Source organism: Choloepus didactylus, chromosome 25 (genome assembly GCF_015220235.1).
Source record: "Choloepus didactylus isolate mChoDid1 chromosome 25, mChoDid1.pri, whole genome shotgun sequence".
Taxonomy (NCBI): Eukaryota; Metazoa; Chordata; class Mammalia; order Pilosa; family Megalonychidae; genus Choloepus; species Choloepus didactylus.
The window spans coordinates 9,820,943-9,845,853 of NC_051331.1; the positions used below are offsets into that span (position 1 = coordinate 9,820,943).

Below are 24,911 nucleotides of genomic sequence, written 5' to 3' on the forward strand. Positions count from 1 at the left end.
ATGTGATCAAAAGCATTCAGGGTCTCTCAGATATTAATCTTTACATCCTGCTGCAGATAAGAAGGAACAATCTGGGGTCAGTGGTTAATGCTGCTGTCCTAGTCACAAGACACACATCTTTACAAGGCATGCCTGCATGGCATTCCATGCAGGCTTGCAGCCCAGCATTCCAGGCCACCACCCCAGACATGGTCTAAGTGACATGAAAGTCTTGGTTCCCCACATGTCCCCCTTTTTGTTTATTCAATGCAGACAGGATGGACTAAGCAGCTTCCTTCAGCTTTAGGTCTGAGAGGGTTTTTCTTGTGCATCTGAGGATTAAACAAAGACATAAGATGATAACAAAATTAGGGGAATACTACCCAGGAACCCACCACCAAGGGATTTAACCCATACGATAGGATTTAATTTTTCAAAGCCATTGGCAATGCCTTGCATTGTCTCTGATTCTGATAGAACATTAAGATTAGCATTTAGGATATTATCTACTGTTTCTTGCAATTTTAAAATATCCAGGGTAAGGTTACCATGATGTCTGATTAAATGTCTCTTGACTCTGTCCCATGTAAAATGGGTGTCATTATATTTATGGGGAGTGACACAAAATGTTGATGTATTCCAATCACATTGTAACTTAAACCAGTATTATAAGTTCCCAACTTCCTCCCCTACAAGGAGAACAGCATTCTCTAGATCCATGAGATGGGCATTAATTTCTTTGTCAATTTGTAACTGTTTCCCCCATGCTTTACTTGCATTTCTATGCCATTTTTGAACAAATGCTGTAGTTTGAATAGATTGATGTAGTGCTGTTCCTGCAACAGCAGCTGTGGTTGCAATAGCTCTTATGCCAATCAGAAACACTATTAACAGTCCAAGAAATCTCTTTGTTCTTTTGTATACTTTTTCTAAAATTTGTAGTAACATATGCATATCAGGTGATGATTCCCAAGGTCTGTGCTGTGAAACAGGGAGCCACAGGCCTTTGCATCATCTAAGAATTACAATAGTAATATTTTTAGAGTCTGTGGTGTTATTCAAGCAAATATAAAGTGAACAACTTTTATTCTCCATACAATTAATTTCCTTAGTAATAATATTAATAGTGAGATTTCCTATCCAAAAGACATAAGGATCTCTAACACAGGCTTGTATTCCAAAAGTATCTATTTTTGTAAAATTTAGAGTATAATTAATCTTAATTGTATAATTCCCATTGCATCTGGAAATGTTATGCAAACTAATAGGGAGCCTCCAAAGCATATCTTGAACATAGGAATTATTTAAAGTGGGTTTGGGTGGGGACCAACCAATGCCATACCAAATAATAGGATGTTTTGCTGGGGTTTGAATACTATAAGAATGATTATAATTATGAACCTCCCATTTTAGTCTCTTGTAATCAGAGCACTTTGCATTAGTGCAATTCTGAACTGCATACCCCTTAGGGGACCAGTCAGTTACAATTCCATAGGAACAATTCTGCATTAACACTCCACTAACTGCTCTACAATTAACCCAATATACCCTTTGCATTTCTGGTGACCAATGTTGTGGTATGTAACAAATAGGGCATTGGGTAGCATGGTTCTGAATAGTAATATTTTCATTGTAGGCAAAACTATAGACAGATATTAGGAACAGGGATGCTTTGGAGACATTATCTCACTTGGGTATGACTGATAACCATGCTTGCCAAGTCAGGGCCAGGCATCCTTCACCCTGTCCCACACACAAAGGTAAATGTGAAAAGCTAATGATTGAGAATAGTTCTTTCCTTCCTCCTCAGGAAACTGAGGAAGTCTTTCATCAATTGGAGAAGGCAGCCAAGTACCATTGCTAAAATATACAGTGGGAGAGGGATGATCCCACTCTACAGGTTGTAGCAATGGGGGATTGGGGATATAGGCCCAATAGGTATAATTTCCAGAATAAGCACATGCTGGAGATATACTCACAGCAATAGCAATAAAAGCCAACATTGCTGCCATCAGGTTAGGACCTGTCATAGGCAGCTGAGCTTGCTGAACTTGTTTTTCAGCATCCTGACACAGCTTTTTTATCTGACCCCAAGTTGGGTGTCATGCTTCCCTTGTTTGGGGTGTTGGCCTGATCACTGTCGTCTTCAGTGTCAGACCCTGGAACTGCATCACCGGTGGCTCAACATCCCACGTGAATTTTCCTTTTCTTGTTGGCTCCATGGTATGGCTTCAGTCATTGGGCTGGTATCCAAATTGGAGTTCGTCCACCACCTGGGGAAACACAAGCATAACCTCATCCCCATGTTAGCAGTTTTCCCATTGTCCATTCATTGGTTAACACATTCTTCCACCATATGGGAGGTGCTTTCTGAGAGTGATGGTTTGGTGTTTTCTCAGTCGGGAAATGTCGTTCTGCAGCAATGCCACCCAGTTTTTCATGGAAAATTTAAAAAATTTAAAGTAAATAAGGCTTTTGATAATCTCTCATGGGGAGTTCCATCATCTCCCCTTTTTTGTTTTTGCAACATAGTCTTTAATGTACTATTGGCATGTTCAACAATTGCCTGTCCTTGAGGATTATAAGGAATACCAGTAGTATGATGGATGCCCCAAGTTATAGTGAAACTAGCAAATTTTGCAGATGTATAGGCTGGGCCATTATCAGTTTTTAAAGCACAGGGAAAGCCCATAGAGGCAAAACAGTCAAAAAGGTGAGCTCAAACATGAAATGTTTCACCTGTTTGTGCAGTGGCCCAAAGAAAGCCAGAGTATGTATCAATGCTGACATGAACAGTGGCTAAGTGGCCAAAGGAGGGAATATGAGTAACATCCATTTGCCATAAATCATTAGGGGCTAAACCACGAGGGTTGACACCAGACTCCTGTAATGGAGGAGCAGTGAGAAGTTGACAATTTGGACAGGAAGAGATAGTATCTTTAGCTTGTGCTCTAGTAATGGGAAATTGAGACAGTAGTCCCTGCACATTAAGATGAGTAAGGGAGTGAAAGTGAGAAGCTTCTGAAATAACAGGTAGCAATAATTTATCTGCAGCAGCATTGCCACTGCTAGAGGGCCAGGAAGATTGGTATGAGAACAAATATGGGTGATGCAAAAGGGAGTGATTCGAGCATGCACAGCTGATTGTAGCTCAAGAAAAAGGTTAAATAAACCAGGAGGCAACTGTTGGTTAATAGTTGCCATTTCAATTTTACTAGTTACATGTACAACATAGGCAGAATCAGATAAAATATTAATGGCTTCAGGAAAATCTGTTAAAACAGCTATTACTGCAGCCAGTTCAGCTTGCTGGTCAGAGAAATGAGGAAGATTTAAAACTTTGGACTTAGGGCCAGTATAGGCAGCTCGACCTTTAGATGATCCATCTGTAAACACAATGGGAGCATTAATCAAAGGTTCACAAGAAGTATATTTTGGCAGTATCCATTGTGTATGGCGAATGAATTCTTTTTTTTTGGATAATGATTATCCAGCTGGCCAACATAGTCAGCTAGAGCAATTTGCCAAGCTAGATGTTGTTGCAAAATGAGAGTTCTTTAGCTGTTACTGGGAGCACAATGAGGCAGAGGTGAAAAACATTAAGTTGCTTTGCGCTTTTCCTTGCTTGAGCAACCAAGGTGGCTAGAAGATCTAAATAAGGGGATATGGATTTTACTGAAGAATTAGGCAAAAATAGCCATTCTACAAGTTTTTCATTTTGCAAAAGCAAACCTGTGGGGGATTTTGGAGTAGAAAAGATAAGGAGAGACAAAGGTTGAGTGGGATCAATGCGGGATATTTGAGCTTGTTGAACTTTAGCTTCCACTAATTGAATTCCTTCTCTGCAGCTGAAGCTAAAGATCTAGGGCTGTTTAATTTAGAATCCCCACAAAGGAGATAAAATAGGTTGGAAATCTCATAGTTAGCTATGCCTACTTTGGGGCAAAGCCAATTTATATCCCCTAGTAGATTTTGTAAATCATTTAAGGTGGTAACAGCATCTCTGTGGAGTTGTACTTTTTGGGGTCAAATTGTAAGTCTGTCAATAGTGGAGCCCAAGTACTGCACTGGCACGGTGTGTTGCACCTTGTCAGCAGCAATATGCAATCCTACATCCTATAAAGCCTTTTGAACAGTGTAGAACAAAGCATCTACTTCAGTCTCCTGAGGTACAGAGCACAAAATATCATCCATATAATGGATGATGTAGGCTTTAGGAAATTTTGAATAGACCGGCTGTAAGGCAGGGTCCACATAATATTGACATACTGTAGGGCTATTCAGCATGCCCTGTGGTAAGACTTTCCACTGATATCATTTTGAAGGAGCTTTGTTGTTAAGTGACAAAATAGTAAATGAAAACTTTTCCTTGTCTTGATTGGCTAAGGGGATGGAAAAGAAACAGTCTTTAATATCAATGACCACTAAGGCCCAGTTTTCAGGAATCAAGCTAGGATTGGGGAGCCCAGGTTGTAAAGGTCCCATAGGCTGAATAACAGCATTAACACCTATTAGGTCAGTTAACATTCTCCATTTCCCAGATTTTTTCTTTATTGGGAACACAGGAGAATTCCAAGGACTAAAAGACTCTTCAATATGCTGCAAGGACAATTGTTCTTGAACCAACTCATGCAAAGCCTCTAATTTTTTTTTTTTTTTTTTGTAAATGGCCACTGCTCTACCCATACCAGTTTTGTTGTAGTCCACCTTAATGGGATGGGTTGGGGAGGCAAATGAACAGCAGCCACCACCAAAAAGGTTTATATCCTAAACCAAATTGATCACATTTTGGTGAGACTGGTATGGGTGAAGGGACACTTTGCAAATGTATGCCAAGCCCATGGCCAGGGACATACCCCATATTTGCCATCATGTTGTGGCTTTGAATACTGTACACCCCACTAGGAGGAGGGATATGCACAGTGGCAACCCATTGTTCAAGTAGGTCTCTGCCCCAAAGATTAAGAGGAAGAGCAGCCACATAACGTTGTAGAGTGGCCTTTCATCCCTCAGGGCCAAGGCAAGGTAAGATATGAACACTCTGCATAAGCCCTTGAGGGGAGCCTAGGCCCACAACAGTAATTCATGCCTCTTGCAATGGCCAATGTCGGGCCCAATGGTGTTGACTAATAATAGAAATCTCTGCGCCCGTATCTATAAGCCCAGTAAAGCTATGCTCATGAATTGTAAGAGTACACATAGGGCACGGCTCCTGCAGAGCCTGTGTGAGAAAAATATCCTGCGTTGCCTGTGCTACCAAAACTGCCATCTCCCCAGTTTTTAGAGGAGGAACCAACAGGCACATAAGGTAATAGTAAGAGCTGAGTGACTCACCTTTATGGGTAGTCCAGGGAATAGAGGAAGACATGACCACTTGAATTTCACCAGTATAATCAGAGTCAATGACTCCAGTGTGTACACGAACACTCTTAAGATTGAGAGAACTGTGTCCAAGCAAAAGACCCACTGTCCCTTTAGGTAAGGGGCCATAATAGCCAGTGGGGACCTTAACAGGAGGATTATTGGGGAGAAGACATACCTCAGCATTGGCAGCAAGGTCTACTGCTGTGCTCCCGGTGGTGGCTGGGGAAAGCTCCAGGATGGAGGGCTTGGAGTTGGTGGAGGGACAGCATGGGGATGCCATCTCTCAACATTATTTCCTCTTGTTTCACTGCTTTTCCTTCCTCACCATTGTTAGCAATATCTGTTCAACTCAATGAATAATTTGTTTTAGTAATTCAAAAAATATTTATTCAGCAATACTGTATGCAAAGCACTAAACTATAGCCTGGGAATGAAAAAAACAGTAAAATACAGTGTTTCCTTTCAAACAGCTCATAGTCTATGCAGGCAAAGATGTAAGGAAATAAATAAATGAACACCCTAAGGTGGTACTGCAGGTTTGGTGAAGTGAGATTCCTCATAAAAGAGGATCAGCTTTTCCATTTCTGCTAAAAATACTCCTGGGACTTTGATAGGAATTATGTTCAATCTATAGATCACTTTGTGTAGTACTGACAGCTTATTAATCTTAATTCTTCCTATCTAAGAATTCAGGATATTTTGTCATTTACTTAAGTTTTCTCTAATTTTCTTCAGCAATGTTTTGTATTTTTCAGTGTACAAGTCCTTAAAATTTTAATTAAAATTATTTGTAGTTACTTTATTCTTTTAGATGCTTTGCTTACTGAATTTTTTGACTTCCAGTCAGGAACTTTTTGCATGCTAATCTTGTAGCTTGCATTTGGCTGGATTTGTTGAGGAGCCCTAGATGTTTTGTTGTGGATATTTAGGTATTGTCTCTATAAAGGATCATGTCATCTCTGAATATAGAGAATTTTACTTTTTTTCTTTCCAGTTTGGATGAATTTTATTTCATTTCTTTGCCCAAATTCTTTGACAAGGGCTTCCAGTACAACACTGAATAGCAATAGTGAGAGCAGGTATCCTAGTTTTGTTCCAAATCTCAACAGAAAGGCTTTCACTCTTTCAGCAATGAGTATAACATTAGCTGTACCTTTATATACATATGATCTTTGCCATGTTGACCTGTTACCTTTTATTTTTACTTTTCTGTTTTTATCATGAAAGGGCATTGGATTCTGTCAAATGAATTTTCTGCATCAACTCAGATTATCATGAGATTTCCCCTTCATTCTCTGGTATATTGCTTTGATTGATTTTCTGATACTGACACCCTTCAATTTGTGAGATAAATCTCTCTTGGTCATGGTGTTTAATCCTTTTAATATTCTGTTGGATTCAAAATGTGAAAATTTTGAGGATTTTTACATCTATATGTATAAGGGAAATTGGTCATTAGATTTCCTTTCTTATTATGTCTTTATGTAGCTGTGGTATCATAATAATAGTCCATAGAATGAGTTAGGAAGAGTTCCCTACAGTTCAATTTGGAAAAGTTTTGGAAGTATCAGAGTTAATTCTTTGAATGATTGATGGAATTCAGCATTAAAACAGTCTGGTCCTGTACTTACATTTTTTGGGTGGTTTCTGATTCCTGAATGAATCTCTTTACATGTTATATGTCCATTGATACCTTCTATTTCTTTTTGAGTCAATTTAGTTAAGTTGCATGTTTCCAGGAATTTGTTGATTCCTTCAAATTATTTAGGTTGCTAGCATAGTACATAGTATTCACTTATAATCCTTTTAATTTCTGCAATATCTAGATATGTCCTCAATTTCATTTTGGATTTTAGTAATTTGCATCCTCTCTTTTTTTTCTCTCTTTCAGTCTAGCTAAACATTTGCAATTTTATTGATGGTTTCCCAAAACCAATTTTTAGTTCCTTTGGTTCTCTGAATTGTTTTTCCAACTTTATTTCATTTATCTCCACCCTTCTAAATTTTTTTATTTCCTTCTTTCTATTGGCTTTAAGTTCACTTTGCCCTTCTTTTCCTGGTTCCTCCAGATTTGGTGTTGGTTTAGTGATTTGTGATCTTTCTTTTTTTCCAATGTAGTTCTCAATAGCTATAAATTTATCTCTGAGTACTGCCTTCACTGCGTGTCATAAGTTTTGGTATGTTGTGTTTTCCTTTTCATTTGTCTCAAGATATTTCCTGATTTCCACTTTGATTTGTTTTTTTGAGACTTTGATTGTTTAAAAGGGCATTGTTTAACTTCCACATAGTTGCATATTTTCCAGTTTGTTCTGTTATTAATTTCTACCTTCATTTCACTGTGGTCAGAGATGATGGTTTCCATAATTCCAATCTTAAATTTATTGAGACTTGTGTTGTTATCTAATACGTAGTCAATCCTGGAGAATGATCCATGTGTACTTGAGTAAAATACATATTCTGCTTTTGTTGGTTGGAATGTTCTGTGTATATCTGTTAAGTCTAGATTGTTTATATTATTATGTGAAACTTCTGTTTCATTATCAATCTTATCTCTAGATGTATCCATTAATGAATGTTGTATACTTAAGTTATCAACTATCTACTTCTCCCTTAAATTTTGCCAAAATTTGCTTCATATATTCTGGGGTTTGCTGATTAGATCCATATATATTTATATTTTTAAAATTTCTTAGTACATTGACACATTTATTAATATGTACTGTCCTTCATTTTCTCATGCAACTGATTTTGACTTCATAGTCCATTTTGCCCACATCAGTATAGCCCATCCAGCTCTCCTTTAGTTACTAATAGCTTGGAATATTTCTTCCATCTTTTCATGGTCAAACTATCTGTGCTTTTGGGTCTAAGTTTTCTGTTGTAAGCAACATATAGTTGCATCATGCTTTTTCATCCATTCTGTCAATTTTTGTCTTTTGACTGCAAAGTTTTTCATTTACATAAAGAGTAATTAGTGTAAGACAAGACATAATTTAGTCATTTGTTTCTTGTATATCTTATATCTTAAGTTTCACCAATAGCAATTTGATGATTTGTTTTCTAGTAGCTATTTATAGATTCTTCTATAATAAAATTTAGTTTTGCATTAGGACCAATTTATCCCTTCAGTTCAGAATGAATCATTGTTACCACATATTTTAAGGGTCCTCTCACAGAGTAAAATACTACTGACAATATTCAGGAATATTTTTCTTCTGAGAGAAAAATAGAGGTGAAGGAATGGTAAATTAAGTAAAGATATAGATATATATGGCAGAGTTCTAACAATCTCCATCTCTCATCCATAACATGCTCTACAAAACATCCTTTCTAAGAACCTATGTACCAGATATGTTTCTCAGAAAGAAAACAGGGAAAAGTCTTAGGGAATTTTGAAAGAGTTTACAATCACCCTCTCTCCTAAATTACACTCAGAGTATAAGTAAGTTTGGCATCCACCTTTGAGTCTACTTGATATGGAGGGAGTTGGGTAAGGTGGACTGGATCTTAGCAGCCATTTCTCCCTCCTTCTGGTTTGTGTTCCTGTACTCCAGAGGATGGTGAACTAGCAGATGGAGTACCTTATAACCAATACTTATGGCAAGACCTTCTTTCTTCTTATATTGCAGAAAATGCCATGTGTTTGTGGATCCAACTATTTCAGTGGCATCTTCTCAATGATACAATGTTCCTGATGATATCAGAGTATCAACTGTCCCCTCTGGACTGCTTTTCAGTGTTTTCTAAACTTCCAACTACTGGAAAGGCATACCTCTAGTTTCATCAACAATTTTGCTTGGACATGCTTATTGTTTTTTCTCAATATAAAGAGATTTTTTTTAAGCAGAGATTTCTGCTTAAAGAAAATAAGCCATAGAGTTAAACTATTGATACAAGAACAAAATTGCAAAAATATAGATCTTTCAGGATAGGAATATGGAAATTGATATCTCAACTTGTTGGGCTTAAGGACAACAATGTGACTATTTCCATTGGATAAACATATGCCACTGGTGTATGCATAGCATTCACAATATATATTTTGCAGTAATCCCTAAAGAAAAGACCAGGGAAGGTTTGGCAAACTGATTAATTTTATAAAGGGTTTTTTTGGAATAATAATTCAAGAAATATGGAATGAGGTAAGGCTGTTACTTGCACTGGCCAGATTTTTTTTTAATGACAAGCTGAGGATATTCAATTCTAACATTATGGCACAATCAGAAACTAGAAATTTTCCAGGACTGCATGAACTAAATCTCTATTTTCTGAAAATTACAGAATGTGATTTCTGATGTGTTTATAATTCAAAAACAGGGTCCAGTCTATGATTTGAGGAAATACAAAATAAGATGAATTCACAACTTTGTCAAAGAATGGGAAAGGAATAAAACAAAATTACCATATCATATTTTTTTGAAAGTTGGACATTAGCACAGAGCAATTACTAAATCTCAAAATGCCACTCTGGTGTGTGACTCAAAATGATGTCCCTATGGCAAAGTGATAAATGAAGCATTTGCCTTATTCTACCTCACAAAGAGCACAGTAGGTCTACATAAGATCCTGATATTATTTCCTAATATTTAGGATTGATAGCTGAAAAGACATAGTTGGCAATGGGCAAAATACTCACATTGTTTTTTAGGATCTGTAAATGAGGACTAGAATTTTAGGGATTGCCAAGGGAAATTTCCTGAAAATTGTCCCCACCTAACAAAATAATTTTTAAAGATCAACATTACAGAGCTGGATAAAACACAGAGATTAGGGACACCATCAATGTTTGAAGGAACCAGAGTTGTAATTTTGATTACATCCTAACCTAACTTACCTTGGGGTTTGTGCAGGAGAAAATCATATATCAGAGATGGAATATGGATGATTGTAAACCAAATCACATGGTGACTCCAGCTTAGGGTGTGACCTCTGTCTGGAGTGGATTAGCAGAAACCCTGGTAACAACTGCAAAGTCTTTGATATGACAAGTGACTTTTAACCAAAAGCATATGACAAAAGAGCACTTGCTTTCATCTGGCAGGGACTGCAGTACACCTTTATCACTCCAGGTATTCCTTTAATTTTATATGCACAAAATTATATATTTAAATATTTTACTGCTAAAATCCAGGCAGCAAGTTCTGTTTCAATACTCAAACAATGGACTACAATCAGAGAAGTCAAATGGTTTACTAAAACTACAGAAGAAACAGGTGTTTTGATGTATAAAAATTAAAGAATTAGAAATTTGAAAATTAGGCAAATAATGGATTATCTTTCCATAAACTAAGAAAAAAAATCTAGATTTAGATCTCCCAGTGTTTGACCTCTGTTAAACTTGAACAAATTTCTAAACTTGATACAATAGATGCTTTTATAAAAAGACAGTCTCTCAACTGATGAGTTTTTTTCCAAGGCATGCTTTAGGTCCCTGTTTCTAAGACTAGATAAAGGGGTTCAACATGGGAGTGACCACCGTGTACATCACTGGGTCTATTGCACTTGCCCTTGAATTTTGAGTAGCGGTAAAACTGAGGTATACTTCAAGACATGTACCATAAAACAAGGAGAATACTGAGAGGTGAGACCCAGAAGTGGAAAATGCTATATACTTGCCCCCAGCTGATGAAATTCTCAAAATGTAGGATACAATATTAGAGTAAGAGAAAAGGATAACAGCAAGTAGAATAATACCCACCAGTCCAGTTGCAAAATACATCACTAGTTCATTGAGGAAGGTGTCAGAACAAGGAAGATACCACCTGATTAAGTTCACAAAAAAGTGGTGTATTTCCAAAATGGTACAAAAAGACAATCACAAAATCATTAAACCATGTAAAAGAGTGTCCAGATCACTCAATATCCAGGATGACAGCAGCAGGAGACCACAGAGCTGGGGGTTCATGATGACTGTTTAGTGCAGGGTGTAACAGATGGCCACAAAGCAGTCATAGACCATTATGGCTAGGAGAAAGTTGTCTAATTCTCCAAAAAGCATAAAAAGTACATCAAGGTGAGGCACTTTTTCTAAGTTATGATTTTGCTTTCTGTCTGGATGTTCATCAACATGTTTGAGACATTGCTGGAGGTAAAACCAAAATCCATAAAAGTTAGGTTAGAGAGGAAGAAGTACATGGGCATATGGAGGTGGGAGTCTGAGATGATGGATGGGATGATGAGTAGGTTGTCAATGAAAGTGACCAGATACATCTTCAGGAAAAGTGCATAGAGGAGGGGCTGCAAAACAGTATCTTCTGAGTGCTAGTAGGTAAAATTCTGAAACACATTTGGTTTTCTATTTCCATGTAACTGAAGACTCTGCTGGAAAATAGAACATAGCAATGCAAATTTGGCCACAAAAAGTTATAATGTAAATGTAAATGCACTAAATTAAGTATTTCATGTTTATTATTTAAAAATAGTGATTTTTTACTGAAAATGTTGGGAAACCAACTGCTCTTTCTACTCCTCTATGCTTTGCTGACTAGAGACAGAATAGTTCAAATAGACCTATGCCAAGGCCCTTAGTAATCAGATTATCAAATGTCAAAGACAAAGAGAGTATCCTGAAAGCCACAAGAGAAAAGTGATCCATCACATACAAAGGAAGCTTGAAAAGACTACATGCAGATTTCTCAGTAGAAACTTTGGAGGCAGAAGGAAGTGGTGTGATATATTTAAGATACCAAAAGAGAAAAACCACCATCCAAGAATCCTATATCCAGCAAAACTGTCCTTCAAATATGAGGGAGAGTTTAAAATATTCTCTGACAATGAGAAAATTTGTAAACAAGACATTTGTGCTATAGGAAATACTAAAGGGAGCACTACAGACAGACAGGAAAAGACAGGAGTGAGAGGTTTGGAATACAATTTTGGGTGATGGAAGCACAGCAATGTAAGTACACTGAACAAAGGTGACTGTGAGTATGGTTGAAAGATGAAGGTTAGGAGCATGTGGGACACTGGAAGATAACAGGAAAGATAAAGACTGGGACTTTGTAAGTCAGAGAAACTGAGAGTGCTCAAAAATTGTGATAAAATGTACAAATATGTTTCTTACATGAGATAGAAGAAATGAATGTCAACTTTGCAAAGTGTTAAAAATAGGGCGGTATTGGGGGAAAATACAATCAATGCAAACTAGAGACTATAGTTAATAGAATCTTTATACTATGCTTCCTTTAACATAACAAAAGAAATATACCAAAGCTAAATGCCTACAAGAGGGGTACATACGGGAGGGGTATGGGACTCTTGGCATTGTGATGTTGTCTGGCTCTTTTATTCTACTTTAGCTTAATTGTATCCTTTCTTTCATTGATTTTTTGCTGTCATGTTTTTTCCTTTCTTTTTCTTTTTCATTTTTCTTTCTACTAAAACGTACCCCTGATTGCCAGAGGGGAGAGACAGCTGAGGAGGTCAGGCAAAGGCATTTATTCTGAGAGTGGAAAGGAGCCTGCCTGGGCAGCACACACAGTGATAAGTCCAGCCTCCCCAAGTACAGCAGAAAGATAGCAGCAGCCTCTGAGGCCTTTATGGAAAACAGCCCACAGCAATAAAAATAACCCCCCATCCAGGACTGATATCAACTAAAAAACTTTTTGCTGCAAACTTTTCTTCCTCCTCCTCCCTCCACAGGTTCCCAAGTGCACAAACCTGCCTATACAATGCACTCTCCCTGCCAGGGCCAGTGCAGATGCCACTTTGTATGCTGCCCAGGCAGGCTCCTTTCCACTCTTAGAATAAATGCCTTTGCCTGAACTCCTCAGCTGTCTCTCCTCTCTGGCAATTGGGGGTATGTTTCATCTACCTTCTTTGTCTCTTCCTCCTTCTTTGTGGAAGAAATGGAGATGTCCTTATATAGAGAGTGGTGGTGGTACTGAATACATAAATATGATCTATACAGGGAACCATTGATTATTTTCTTTGGATGGAACGTAGTGGGTGAACAAAACTGTCTAAAAATGGGTTGAAGAAACCTTGAGGGCACTGCATTGAGTGAAATAAGTCAGACACATAAGGACAAATATTGCATGGTCTCACTGATATGAACTAATTATAATATGTAAAAACAAAGACATGAATATAAGTTAACAGGATACAGAATGAGGTTAAAAATGGGGAGCAGTTGCTGATTATGAGTAGAATGTTCAACTAGGCTGAACCTAAGTGTTTGGAAGTGGACAGAGGTGATGGTAGCATGTTATTGTGAGGAAAAACTAACAGTGCTGGATGGTGTGAGAACATGGTGGAAATGGGGAGCTTAGAGTCATGTATGTCACCAGAAGGAAAGTTGGAGTATAAAAGATGGGAACGTATAAAACACTGAATTTTGTGGTGGACAATGTCTGTTATTAACTGTACAAATATTAGAAATCTCTCTCCTGAAGTAGACAAATGTCTGACATATTACTATAAGCTAATAGAGGGGCATATAAGAAAAATTATATCTATTGCAAATTATATACTTGCTCCTTGCTTCCAGGAACTCTGGGCCCTCTCCACTGACATGATAATTATATACATGTGTGTATACTGACATGTACATATACATATATACATACTTATTTCTAAATGTAATCCTTGGTATCCTTATCAACCTACACATGAGTTTATGTTGCTGTTTCTCACTCTAAGTCATTCCCACACAAAAGTCTCACTTCCTCCACTTGCTTATCTGTAACCTCCCACTCCACAGTGAGAAATGTATTCCCTTCATCTGCCATACATTTATTTAATAGCTTGATGCCAGTGTACAGGTGTGGAAGTAAAATAATTGTTAATCCTTACTGTGGTGTGATATAACTTTATCAATTACAGTCCTATACATATGTACAGTTTCTATTGATTTCCTTTACGGACTCCATTCACATCCAATCTTAGTAGACCCAACATCTTTTCCTTTAATGCCTTCAGTGAGGACATGCCATACATTTGTAATACAGTTAGATTGTTTTGCAAAATATTGGGTTCCATCCTCTTGTTACCTTGATATTGTAAATGAATTTTTATTTGAATACAGTAAGGTTCACTTTTTGTGTTGCAAAACTCAAAAGGTTTTAACAAATGAATAATATCACATGATTACAAATACAGTATTATACAGAGTAGTCTCACTGCTCTAAAAATTCCACTGTGCTTCTTCAACCCTTCTCCTCTTCCCCCAAATGCCTGGTAACTAGTAATCATTTTGTTGTCTCTACTGTTTTGCCTTATCCAGAAGGTCATAAAATTGAAACCATACATATGCAGCATATTTAGACTGGCTTCTTTCAATTAGCAACAATTGTTTAAGATTCATCCTTGTCTTTTGCAGCTGGCTAGAAAATTTCTTTTTATCAAAGAATGATATTACATTGTGTAGAGAGAACATGGTGTGTTTTTCATCCCTCTATTGAAAGACATCACAGATGCTTTCAGTTTTGGAATTCATAAACAAAGCTTGTAAAAACATTTATGTGTGGATTTCTGTGTAGACTTCAGTTTCAAATAGCTTTATGTATATCTATGAGCACATTTGCTGGATTTCTGGTGTTTTAGTTTCCTTGATGGCTTAAGCAAATACCAAACAATGGGTTTGCTTATACAATGGAAATTTACTAACTCATGGGTTTGAGGTTAGGAAAACATCCAAATCAGCCACCAAGGTCATACTTTCTTCCTGAAGTCTGTGGCATTCTGGGGCTGGCTTCCAGAAATTCTTATCCTGGGCTCCTCTGTCACTTGGCAATGCTTATGATGTCCTCTCCTGGCCTCTCCCTTGTCTTCTAGATTCCATTGACCTTCAACTTCTTGCTTCCCATGGCTACTCTTTATTTGTCTGAATTTCATTCTGTTTATAAAGGACTCCAGTAACAGGATTTATACCCATCCTGATTGAGTTGATCTAAATCTTATCTGAAATCACCTCATCAAAATGTCCTCCTACAATGAGTTCACATCAACAGTAATTGATTAAGTTTAAGAACATGTTTTTCTGAGATATGTACAGCTCTAAACCACCACATATGTTAAGACTGTGCTTAGTTTTATAAGAAACTGCCAAGCTGTCTTCTGACAGCACCATTTTGTAATCTCAGTAGCAATAAATGTGAATCCATATTGCTCCCCATCCATCCCAGCCATTGTTATTGTCAGTGTTTATGTTTCAGGTGTTGTAATAAGTGTGTGGTTAAATATCACTGCAGTTTAATTTTGAAATTTCCTAATTACAAATGATGTTGAGCATTTTTTACATGCTTATCTCCAACTCTATGTCTTCTTTATGTAGGTTTCTGTTCAGATCTTAACCCATTTTTAAATTGGATGTTGGCTTTCTTAGAGCTCAGTGTTAAGAATTCTTTGTATATTTTAATACAAGTTATGTATTAGGTAAGTGTTTGCAAATATTTTTATCGAGTCTGTGGACTTTCCTTTCATTGCATTATCAATGTCTTTTATGGAACAGAAGTTTTAAATTTTAATAAAGTCTATTTTATAACTTTTCTATTCTCATGGGTCATGCATTCAGTGCTATATCTAAAAAGCCATCACCAAACCATGGATTCCTAGATTTTCTTGTATATTTTGTTCTAGAATTTTTATACTTCTTCATTTGTACTTTAAGCATATGATCCATTTGGGTTTAATTTTTGTGAAATTTATACAATATATGACTAAATTCCTTTTTTTCTTGTTTTGATTTTGTGCATCCAATTTTTTCAGCACTGATTGCTTTAAAAACCATACTTCCTCCATTTAGTTGCTCTTGATTCTTTGTGAAACATCTCTTGACTATATTTGGATAGCTCTTTCTGGTTTCTCTAACATTAGTCTGTGTTTCTATTTCAACAACACAGCACTGTTGATTGTTGTCTCTTTATAGTAAGACTTGATATCTGGTTCTGGATCCTTTAACTTTGTACTTTTTCTTCAGTATTATTTTGGCAATTTATGTATTTTCTTATCCATATAAACTTTAAAATTAGTTTGTCAATATCCAGAAACTATAAGTGCTAGAATTTAGAATGGGACTGATTTAATGTTTAGATTAGATTGGGAAAGAATAGCATCTTACAATATTGTGTGTCATAATCCATGAAGACATAGTACCTCTAATTAATTAGTGTCAGACCCCAGAAAGAAAAATCTAGCATATAGAAGGAATGTCTGATCCAGGGGCCCAGCTGCTTATCTCATAGATACCAGGTATGCCATAAACTAAGGGTTGAAGGCTGCTTTAGAAATCTCAGTCACAGTGGTGCCTAGACCCCAGGGGGTGGACAAGGTAAGATCAGATAGGTCCATAAGGTGAATGACCACAAACAAGCCAAAAGGCCTGCTTCTTCCACATAGATAATACAGTGTACATCAAAGAAGAGTAGTGTGTTAGAACCCTAGTAACCAGTCAGCTCAGAAGTTGATAAGCCTTCACCCACTCAAAGCACAGAATACCCTTCCCTTCCCATGTGGGTCTTTTCCTTTAAAAAATGCTGCTTTCAGATAGAGGGCTGGAACCATTTTCTTCCTTTTTCTTTTCTGATGGCTCCCACCTGCTTTCTTCCTCTAATAAACCTTAAACTCTCTACTTAAACCATGACTCACTGCATTGTGTGGGTTCCTGAATGACTCTGACCTAACATTTGGTGCCAAAGACCCAGGATGGAGGTTTGACTGAAGCTTGAGTCTCCATCCCCTTGGGGGAATGAGGCAGCCTTCTAGTCAACTCTGTTCCCCAAACTACACAGCTGTTCAGGTTTCCATGCATTCAGTAGCTTGAGTCCATCAACTCAGACCACCTTGATGTGATGCTAGCTTACCTTCATGGCTCTCAAATATCTACAACTAATTTGGCCCTAGGTAGGTAAGTGATGTCTTTCTGCCCAGATCCCCCCTCAGGAGTTTTGTTCAGTGTCCCATGGACACTCCGGTCCACCTGAGTGTGGTGCCTCAGCCTGCTTTAATGTGGCACCCAGCTTTGTAAGCCTAGGAAAACCTGAGCACTCAGTCAAAATTCTGACACTCCATGAGCATCTTTCCCCATTGTAGCAGTCAAAGTAACCCAGGGGAAGCCTTGGGTGAAAGACTGCAGGCATTTCCTGACCCCCAACAGCAAACAGGAGATGCCTACTTTGTAGTTGCTGTGGTCATATGGGTCTGAGCCATTAGCCTCACTTGAGCAATGTTTTGGGTGGTCTCTGTAAACCTCTAAAGGAGCAGGAGAGCCATGAATCTCCCCACAGGCAATCTCCATAAACCTCTGATGAGCATAGCACCAATTCATGTCAGCCTCATCCAGGCTAATCATAAGCCTCTAAAGGAACAGAGAACCATGGGTCTCTTCACAGGCAATTTCCTTAAGCCTCTGGTGAGCAAAATGTCCCTAACAAACCAAAAGCCTGTCAAATTTCTTAAATAATCATAGGTAATATACAGTCACTTTTCATAGCTCCAAAACTGAATTTCCTCCTAAATCTACCCCCTCAGGTGTTTAAACTTCAGTCAAAAGGGGAAGTAGAACCAATACAATTTGGCCATACTATCCTTTAGAACAACAAAACATTAGCCAGAAAATGACACTTTCAATTGGCAAATTCTCGCTGAACTTAATAATTTTATTCAGCACAATGACAAATGGTCTGTAGCTTCTAATCTTAAGCTTTCTAAACTGTTAGGTCCTGGCTATCTTTGTGCTACTCTGTTGCCTCCTACCAAATCCTCCTCCTTCACACAAAAAAAAAACCTAAGTCCTCTGCTTTCCTCTCTACAAATGTTAACCCTGAAAAGCCTTTAAACAGCTTTTGCTTCTTTAACACTGCAAATCATCCCCTTCATAACTCCTCTTTAACCGCTTCCACTCCCCTTCCCTTGTCATTAACCCTTTCCCTACTTCTGGTCCTGTCACAACTGCCCCCTCCTCACCTCACCTCACCCATGTGCAGCCTAACTGTTCTTCCTGCCTTCTTGTGTAGTTTGAATTTTCCTCTCTGTTGTTCCTTACCTTCAATTTGAATTCAATTCAACTGTTTATTGAGTAGCAAGTATGTGCTAGTACCTGTGCTAGGCATGATAAAAAATTTAAAATAGGTACATTTGAAGCATATCTACTTTAGTGAGGGGAGATGGATAATTTTTATAGCACCAATTGTATATTTGTAACAAATTCTAAAGCAATGGGGAGGAAGAATATGATTTATAGAAGAAAAAGGGAAGTCTTTCTGGAGAAAGAAAATTCCAGGTGGGCAATGAAGCACAAGATGTGGATTTGCATCTATGTCAATGTGGATACAGGGTTTCTAGGTGGAGAAGGGTGTTGTGAAAGTAAGACCCAGATAAGAAGGTATAGCCAAAAGAAGACTGGTTTGGCCAGGATATATTCATTATGCAGTTTGCATACTGGCAAAATGGGTCTGACATGAATGCCAAACTCCTCAGTATCATCTTTATTACATAGGCAAAGGGGGCAAGGATGGAGCAAAGACCTTTGGGCAAGGGGATTATAATAGCAGGAATGTTTTGGGTGCAAATAACAGAAAATTGATCCCAATTGTTTTGAGCCAAAAGGGAATTTATTATGGTTAGGACTGACTGGTCTCAGGTGCTCAGATGATGCTATCATGAAACATTTCCATCTCTGGACTTAGCTGACCTCTGTGTTGTTTTTATATTCAGGCAGCAAATGATCACCAGCCACTTCTGATATACATACTCTCAGTTTACATGTTTTCTTGCTCCAGAAAAAAGCAACCATGGTCTCAGTCTCATTGGCCTGGAATAAACCATATGCCCATTTTGAACCCATCACCATGGCAGGGAGGCAGGGCTGGCTACACAATTGGCAGAATGCAGTGCAAAATAAAAATGTGAGGCACCTTGTAGAAAAGTAGGAGAAAAGTGCCATTAAAGTAGTACAATATAAATCTATTTCATTTATTGTGCAGTCTTTTTATTTGCTATATATTTCCACATTTTATTTGCTATATATTTTCTATCTAAATAAAGAAAAGTAAAAAAAAAAATAAATTTTTGCACGAATTTTACCGTCCTTCTTTATATTGGGTAATGCTAGTTTTAAATGCATATATAAATGGGTGTATAAGGACCACTAAAATTACATAATTCATTTTTCATTGCATTTGGTTCATACCAGGATGGTGAAATACTGCAAAAAATTAACTGTACCTCTTGCTACATGGTGCACATTCTATAAACACTTTATATCAATATGTAAATGTCAGTCTGCCCAAAAACCTAAATAAGGTTTAGTCTATTGTCTTAAACCTCCCAGATAGAAATGAGCCTTTCCTCTCTCTCCCTAGACTGCCAGGCAGCTTTCCCAGTACAAATCCTAGATAAAGTAGGATAAACTACTGAAATTCTCCTGTTATGTGTTAACTAAGATGATTAGCTCTCTTTGTCTCTAATAGGTTTAGCCAATTGAAGAATCGCTTGGAGGAAACTGATGCAGAAAATCCCCCCGTCCTCCCACCAGTGTAAATTAACCACATTTTCCTCCTCAGCCTGGTGCGGTGTGACGTCATTTGGCTGCGCCGAGTGATGACCCGGATCCCGGAAGTGCCCCTTCCCCAGTCTTGGCGCTGAACGCGGGACACAAGGTCCGAACAACGTGCTGCTCTGTGGGTTCCTGGAGCCCCGAGGTGGGACATTCGGGAGCCTCAGCTCCGTGGCCGACAGAGAGACTCACCTCCGAGAGCTGGACGAGAGGGTTTCTAGCCCCCCCGGCCCCCAGGACCCCAAGGGCTGCTGCTGCCGCGGAAAACAGGTTTGGTGAGTGAGTGTGGGTGACGGGTGTGCTTGTGCAAGCCTTGGTCTCATTCGCTGGTTCTTGGTCTTGTCTTCTGTTTGTTTGTGGGGTGTTTGTTTCATCTTCAGTGACACATATACTCCTGGAGCTGTAAGTGGGAGACCACGCTTGGTTTGGGCGCTCAGAGGCACATAAATTTATGCCAAAGCTGTTTTTGGCGGGTGCAGCCCCAGGCATGGGGGATTAGCCATTGAGACTTGGTTTGGCAGGAAGCAGCCCCTGGCATTAAGGGAGGTCACTGAATTTGGGTGCTCAGTGGCACATAAAGCCATTGAGACTTGGTTGTCTAGGATTTGGCTTTGATTCCTGGTCTTGCTTTTGTTTGTGGTTTGGTTAAGTTTTTGTTTTGTGTTATGTCTCATCATGTTTTATCTCAAGTTATCTAAAAAGTGTGTTTTTTTTTAAATGAGAAACAACGTGAGAAATCTAAGAAAATTACAAAGGATTAACCTTTAAATAGCATTTGTCAGAAACAATCAGGTATGGGCCCATGACCAAAAAAAGCATAAAAAGTTTATGTCAAGTAAATCAGCCTCAGTATAAATTAGAGGATGGCAACAAGTGGCCAAGCCAGGGATCAATAGAATATGTTATTTTACAACTAAATGTATTTTGTAAAAGAATTAACAAATAAGATAAAATTCCATATGTGCAGTGTTTCATGGCTCTATTTCAGAATAAAAAGTTCCCAGGAGAATGTTTCAGGCATGGAGTTTTAACCACCAGCCAACCCCCTAGCCTCTCCTTAAAAGCTCCAGAGGAAAAAAATGAAAGCTCTAGTCCCCAGTATAAAACAGTGCTGGTGAAGATTCCCAGGCCCAGGTTGTTGAGGCTTTTGAACTCCAGGCAGAAACATTAGTGGCCAGAATTTCTAGGCCCAGGTTTGTGGGTCCCATGCTCCCCCTCCCCCTCCTGGTAGACTTGCAGTTTTTGCACTTCCCTTTCCTTCCCCAATGGAGCCTACAACTTGACCACTCTCTCTTCCTCTCCTTCTGGCACCTTGTCAAAAACCTGAGAACAATCCCCTCATGCCTATGAATTCTGCTAAAATGACCTTCCCACCTCATATCATGAGTGATATGAACTTCAAGAAGGGAGAGTGTCTTTTCCCACAAGGGCCAGCTGAAATAGATATGATGTATAAGCAAATTCCTTTCTCTACCTCAGATCTACACAATTGGAAGAACTGGGTCCTCAGTTATCAAGAGGATCCCAGGAAAATGAAAAACTTGTTTAACTTATTTTTTGTAATGCATAATCTTAAGTGGGCTGATATGCAAACTTTGTTAAGTGTGCCATAACCTCAGAAGAAAGGAGAATTAAAGATAAAAGGGATATTTAACCAGTGATAAACCAGAAAATACAGTACACACACCAGGAAATCTGGCTATTCCACAAGTAGACCCCTATTGGAACCTTAGTAAACAAGCTGGCAGAACAAAAATAGATCACTATAAAGCATGCATAATTTTGAGACTAAGAAATTGAGTTCCTAAACAAAATAACTTTAATAAAATTCAGGAGGTTTTTCAACAGCCAGATGAAAATCCATCAATATTTTTACAATGATTATTTGAAGCTTACCTTAAATTTACTAATATAAGCCCAGAGGAAGCAATAAATCAATGCAGTGTAGATCAGTATTTTATTTGTCAGAGTGCCCCGAACATTTGTCAGAAATTACAGAAAATTAAGAGTGACTTAAGTTACCAATCTGGTGACAATTACATTTAAAGTGTTCTGTAATCATGAGGAAGCTCAACGAAAGGAGAGAAAGCAAACTATCACCTAAAAAGCCAACTGGAATGCTATTGTCTTAAAAACAGTCCTGAGTAAAACTTTCAGCTGCTGAAAAGAGTCTGCCAAATGTAAAAAAGCACTGGGGCCCCAAAGAAACTGCTGGGTCCCCAGCATATGCATATGGCTGGGGGGAGGGATGTGGGAAATGGGAATAGCTCAACTTGTTGCAAAGGTAAGCAAGGGACTCCAGCAATCCAGAGAGCCAACTAGCCCACCACTGAGATTTTGAATTGTACAGCCTATCCAAGAGAATTCATTCAGTTTAAATTTCTGCTGGGAGTTCCAGCCTCTCATTTTACCCCGTATCTCTTTACATTCCAGTAACCATGGTTACTTTTCCATATAAGGAGCTGGCACAGATTCTCTCTCTCTTCCCTTTAGCACAGGGTCTGTTTAAGCTGGTTCTGCCCCCATTTTTCCTATTCCATGCTGTCTCTATGTGAGAGCTAAACTTAACCCTTTCTTACAGACTTGAATCAGTTTCCACCCATTTGTAAACCATCCTGATCACCCACAAAGAACCTTGGGTCTCATTCCAAGTGTGTAAGAACTTATTAAATTAGTAAATTTTCTGATAAACAGGAGACTTAATTGCTCTTAAAAGGAATCAGTCCTTGTTATGGGCATGTCTGAAGTTGCTAATGACTTCTGTAAGAAAGGGGTTAAGTTTAGCTTTCACATAAAGGTGAAGGTGAATAGGACAAATGGAAACTAAACAAAACTAGTTGAAACTGGCTCCACAGTTAGCAGGAAGGAGACTGCCTCTGATATAAGCCTAGAATTGGTGCCAGCTCCTTATATGGATAAAATTGTGGTGAATGGGACTCATGTGAGTGAGTTAGACCTCTCAGAAAGTCTGTAACCTCTGGAGTACCCAGCCATTGAGGAAATAGGAGGGATCTGCCTGCCAGGCTTAGAAATAAATTGTGCTGATTTCTATTTTTCTGTGCACCAGCACCACATTTTGGTTGCATGCCAGTTCTTGCAAGATCATGAATAAATTCTTTTCTTCTCCACAATCAGGTGAAGGTTTATTCTCTTTCAGGCACAGCTTTCTTTCCAACACTTCTCACAGCATCAGCAATGCCAAATTGGAAAAAGGTCAGTAGACTTAGAAATTTATTTATAAGCCTCTCTCTCTCTCTCTCTCTCTCTCTGAATTTAGAAGTTCCACCTCTAGGAGCACACCTACAAACTGCATTGAAAGATCCAGGCAAGCCACAACTGCCTAAGGAAGAAGAGCTGTGAAATATCCTCCAGGTGAGCCAGAGATGTATAAGAAATCACATTAAGATTGTGGCCAGACATGGTTCCAACACAGTTAAACAGTGTCCACTTAGATGAAGAAAAGAGGTGACATTTTTGCCACCAATTAAAAGATTTTAGAATGAGGATTTATAACACCAGGAACTCAAATTTACAGTTTTGTCTAGAATTTAACAGTTATAAATCCAATGTTAGAAAATATACATCCCACAGTACCTAATCTGTGTACTCCCCTCATCAGTATTTCTGATGCATATACTTAATTTGACTTTAAAGAATGCCATTTATTGCATCCCCAAAAATACTCACAAAAACTCTGTGTATTCAAATGAGAAGAACTTGACATAGAAATAAAACAGCAGTGTAATTAAAGAACATTACCACAAAGTTGCAAAAAGCAAGTCTTGTCCAGAAATGTTCAGGGAGTAAAGCTCCACAAGAGACTTTGTAGGCTCAGCTGTTTGGCAAGTGGCCATGACAAAGAACAAAAAGAAAATCAGGATTCTTAAGTATAACTGGCTATTGTCAACTGTCAATATCAAATTTTTGATGGACTGCCAAACCTCTATATCTGGACATAAGGGAAAATGAAAAAATAACCTTTAAAATGGACATGAGAATGTACAATTGCCTTTCAAAGTTTAAAGACAAATTAATATCAGCTTCAGCCTTGGGATCCCTGATCCCATGAAAAAATGTAACCTGTCTGTCCATGAAAAGCAGGGCAAGACTATAAGGCACTTGTACAAGCCTTTTTGAAAAATATAGGACAAGTGGCTTTATTGTCAAATACTTTGACACTGTAGATTGGCATTTTTACACTGTCCTGCTGGCCCAAGGACAGTGGTAACCACTTGTGAACTCTTATGAGAAACAGTTTACTTGGAACTCCCAGATGTCTTTACTCTATTGCAGCAATAGGGGGACAGTGGCACACAATTGAGAAACTAAGTCCCTATCAGGCAGCAGTGCTGGACAATCTTGAGTGTCATCCTACAGAAAGCAAAATATTCAGTAGCAAATAGTGCCTCTCCCACTGCAAACATCAGCACAAAGGGCAGAGGCACCTGCCTGCATGGACTTAAGAGATGCTTTTACTAATTTCCATGTGCACAAAATAATTTAAAAAACATGGTCAAATAACTGAAGCCAACAAAGACATAAAATATATAGATTTATTTTTTTAAGTTGTTAAATATTGTAATGCATCCCAAGAAATTAGTTGCCCACTGCAAAGGTCATGTATCCATGGACCATAAAAGACCTAGATGGTGAAAAAAATTAGGAAATAGATTCATAGTCAAGCCAAAAGTCCTTTGAATCTTCAGGTATTTCCTAGTGCCTAAAGTCCCTAGGGAAAATTAATCAAGGTACAAAATAAAAATTACTCTTGTCTTGAGCACCAGGTTGGGCACCAATTTTCATGTTTTGATCTCTTTACAACTCAAACCTATGCTCTCCATTAGAAAAGGCCTAAGCCTTATCAGGTCATGATTCAGTTGGTTTGGGTGTCATCAAGTAAACTCCCACTTAAGAGCATCAGGACAGGCAATACTTTATAAATAAAGAGCTCGTGAGACAAGAATTCAACTTTGACACATTTTTACTAAAGGAGCACTAAAGGTAAAAGGAACAAGTTTACAATATAAAAATTATTTGATACATTATCAAGCCTGAGAGCCCATGCTCCTGCAGA

At 38.2% G+C, this 24,911-nt stretch overlaps 2 protein-coding genes across 4 annotated transcripts in view; one reads left to right on the plus strand and one right to left on the minus strand.

Moving 5' to 3' along the window:
• LOC119520537 (zinc finger protein 596-like) overlaps window positions 1–24,911 on the minus strand; it is an 803,197-nt gene that overhangs the window by 297,145 nt on the left and 481,141 nt on the right. The gene's annotated exons all lie outside the window — the stretch shown is intronic.
• The window catches only part of LOC119520166 (zinc finger protein 596-like), a 73,745-nt gene continuing 68,716 nt past the window's right edge, over window positions 19,883–24,911 (plus strand). Inside the window, exons 1-2 of the mRNA XM_037817892.1 lie at window positions 19,883–20,112; window positions 23,115–23,209. The gene's annotated coding sequence lies outside the window, so the exon portion shown is untranslated. The remainder of the gene's footprint in view (window positions 20,113–23,114; window positions 23,210–24,911) is intronic.